General features: G+C 44.7%; 1 pseudogene; it reads right to left on the minus strand.

Moving 5' to 3' along the window:
* Positions 1 to 3,775, minus strand: part of LOC102482935 (RNA-binding protein 3 pseudogene) — a 5,098-nt pseudogene extending 1,323 nt beyond the window's left edge.

A 3,775-nucleotide genomic window follows, 5' to 3' on the forward strand; every position in this document is an offset into this window, starting at 1 on the left:
TATATGTGTGTGTGTGTGTGTATATATATATATATATTTTTTTTTTATAAGGATTTTTCCCCCCTATAGGGTGCATGCCCTCACCAGCAAGACAGAAAGTGAAAAATCATCCATGAAGGGATGGTCATGGTACAATCCCTTCTCCTCCATTTTCCTCTTGGGATCTTGGGCACGCATGACACGTGCCCGGTGTGAGTTTTAAGCCACCGGGTCCGGGACTTGACCTGTGGTTGACTACGCAGGAATCCAGTGACAAAGTATTATGCCATCTGCTGGTTTCTTAAATCTAAGAAACTGTCCAGTCCAGCCAAGGCTCAGCAAAATCAATAACTTGGCAGAGGTCACATAGCTTAGGTCTCCAAATACAGCTGGCTGCCTGCCCTCTTCGTAAACAAAAAATAACTCTCTGCAAGTGTCTTCACCATCACCCCGACATTTCCACAAGGATCAGGCTGTATTTGCTACTTCTTTCAGTCTGAAAATTTTCTCTTTCTTTTAAATTACAGTGGCAATTACGCCTAAGCTGGAATTTTAGTTTCCCACTCCAGTAGCTTGACTATTATCCAGTGAAAGAAAACTCAGAAATGTATTGTCCTTCCTCATTGGTGTCAATACCATGGGGGACTTCTCAAGCAGACTGAATTTTCCCTTCACAGGCCTTTTTTCCAGCATAAACAGCACCCACCGTAATAATAGTAAATACTTTTACTGTTCAAATGTCAATCTGGACCAAAAGTGAGTTGCTAATGACAATAAACAACAAAACAGCTTTGACCACATTTTCCCTTGCTTCTTTTAAATTTGATTTTCAACTTGGTTTCATTTTTGTCATTTAAACGAACTTACTCAGAAGGCTGAACTGTCAGTGACCCAACAGCAAATCCTGAGTAAATGTGATGATAAATTACCATGGCCGGTGTCTACGTTGCTTGGGTTAATTTTCCTTTACCTTATTTTTCCAAGTGGCAAGGAAGAGTGGGGTCAGGGAGAGGGAAGCAACCAGCTGTGACATTAATTTATCAGATGTCCCCAGCTTTGTGATTTACTGCAACAGCCTTAACTAGACTATTTTGTTGGCCTTTCCCATCTGCCAGTGTCTAAAAATGAGACACACTTAAATTGAAATTTCTCCCAGGTCTGAAGGATAAGCAGTAATTTTCTTTCTTTTCTGTTTTTTATCATTTGCCAGAAGGCACATATGCTCACTAGAGAGATTGGGAGAGAGGGAAAGTAAGAATGACCCTCCCCACCCCTGCCCGTGGGGATGACAATGCCACAATCCCCTGTCCTCCCATTTCTTTCTCCTGTTAGGATTTAGCATGCAGGCACACATGCTCAGCGTGTTTCTCAAGCCACTGGGTCTGGGACTTGAATTTTGCAGTCTGCCATCTGGGATCCAGGTGCCTTAACCACCACACCACTAGCTGCCCATCCCCTTCTCTTTTAACCCAAAGATGAGGTGGTATATTTCATGAGTAAATAATTTCTCAGGCTTTCCAAGATACCCTTCAAAATGATTAATCATAAACATCTGGAACCGGCTCTTCTTTACAAGTTATTTTCAGCAAGCAGCAAAATAACATTCTCTAGATATTTCTACAGGGCAATCACAATCTGCCTTGTATTTCCACAGAGTAAATTTCAATGCAGATTGTTCTGGGCAGACTGACAGGTAAATATTTTCAAGACTATGTTATAAATAAAATACCTACTTCTATAAGCAAGGCTCAGATATGACTCTGGGGCTGACCCCATGGTCAAGGTGGTTAGATCCCACATGGCTGACCACACAGTTTGAATCCCAGAGACAGTGCTTTGAAAACTGTACCAGGCAAATGTTGATGTGTGCCCAAAATCCTGACAGGATGGAGAAATGAAGATGAGATTGCAGTATGATTACTCCCCACTGGTGGTAGCGGGGAAGGGTTCTGCCTCTCTCTCTCTCTCTCTCTCTCTCTCTCTCTGTGGCAAGTGCTAGCATCCTCTGGCAAATTATAAGGAAAAAAAAAAAAAAAAAACAGGACCAGCAGATGGCATAATGGTTATGTGGGTGGGTTTCCACGTGGTCATCTGCAGTTCAAGTAAGTCCCAGAGCCAGCAGCTTAAAGTGTGTGTGTGTGTGTGTGTGTGTGTGTGTGTGTCTGTATGTGTGTGCCCAAAGTCCTGAGAGGAGAATAGAGAAGGGACTGTGGTGTGGCCATCCCCCCTGGGGGATGACTTCTCGCTTTCTGTCTCTCTGGTGTGTAAGTCAGCTCAGAAATCTAACGCTGATCTTCCATACAGCTTCTAACCTCGCAGACAACTGCCCTACCATTGAACTACTGTTGTAGCCCCACAGCTGGGCCACTCTTAGTCAACATTAGCATCTAAATCCAGTTACTCTTCGAACACGTGCCCTAGAGCAAAAATTTCTCTAACAAAACAACAAGGGAACCAGCAGTTAGCGTAATGGCTATGTAGCTGGACTCCCACGTAGTCGACCGCGGTTTGTGTCCCGGACCCGGTGGCTTAAAACTCACGCCGGGCGCGTGTGCGTGCGTGCCCAAGATCCCGAGAGGAGAATGGAGGAGAAGGGATTGCGGCGTGACCATCCCCCCTGGGGGGGGATTTCTCGCTTTCTGTCTCTATGTCTCTCTCTGTCTGTCTGGCGAGCGCACGCGCCCTACAGTGAAAATCTCTCCAAAAAAAAAAAAAACAACAACAAAACTGACAAAAGCACAGACTCCCCCTGTGATGCAGCAACGCCCCCATAGGATGACTGTACTTCAGAGCCCTGGTCTGATCATTGTGAAACATACCAAGCATGCATGCAAGTACCTAAGATCTGATGGGCTGGAGGAGGCGTTGTGCGCGTGCGCTCTCTCTCTCACTCACATATTCTCTCTCTCCCCCTCATGCATGCATTCTATCATGAATAAGAGGGAAAACACCTTTGCAAAAATAAATGAGGTTTATGATTTAGAATATGCAGTTAGAGCAAATATTTGAATGTTCCCTCAGGAAAGAAACAAAATTACAAGCTCATTCAGCTTGCTCTGTCTCTAGTAAGGGAAGACTAAGTATCCTGAGGTATGTGATACCCTTTGAATTGAGCTATGTATGAGAAAATCATTAGCCTTTGAGTCCAACACCCAGGACTCAAAATTGAGAGTTTCCTACAACAAAGACTCACATTTGACTCATTTTTTTTTTCCCCAGAGATTTTTGCCTTAGGGCACCTATGCTTGCCAAGGAGTGAGAGCAAGAGAGCAAGAGAGAAAGAGACATAGTGAGAGAGGAAGTGAGAAATCACACACCACCACCACCACCACCCCTGGGGAAGATGGCCACACTGCAATCCCTTCTCCTCCATTCTCCTCCTGGAATCTTGGGCATGCACACATACATGCCCAGCATGAGTTTCAAGCCACCTGGTCCAGGATTCGAACTGCAATCTATCATGTAGGAGACCAGTGATGTAACTGCTACCCTATCTGCTAGTCCTACTCATTCTCTTTTTGTAAGATAATGAATACTTCTCAGGTTCCTTATTATTTCTTTCATGAAAGGACGAGAGAAAGAGAAAAAAGCACCTTCAGTGGGGTCTCATGCTATGGTCCTTCCCCCAGCCTTTCTCATCCAGCTAGGATCACAAGCAAGTGTGTGTGCCCATTGTGTGTAAGTCAGCTCACACTGACTAATGCTGATCTTCCATACGGCTTCTAGCCTCACAGACCATTGCACTGCTGTTGCACTGCTGTTGTCCCCCCACAGCTGGGCCACTCTTAGTCAACAT

Source organism: Tupaia chinensis, unplaced genomic scaffold, assembly GCF_000334495.1.
Source record: "Tupaia chinensis unplaced genomic scaffold, TupChi_1.0 Scaffold000275_1, whole genome shotgun sequence".
Classification (NCBI taxonomy): domain Eukaryota; kingdom Metazoa; phylum Chordata; class Mammalia; order Scandentia; family Tupaiidae; genus Tupaia; species Tupaia belangeri.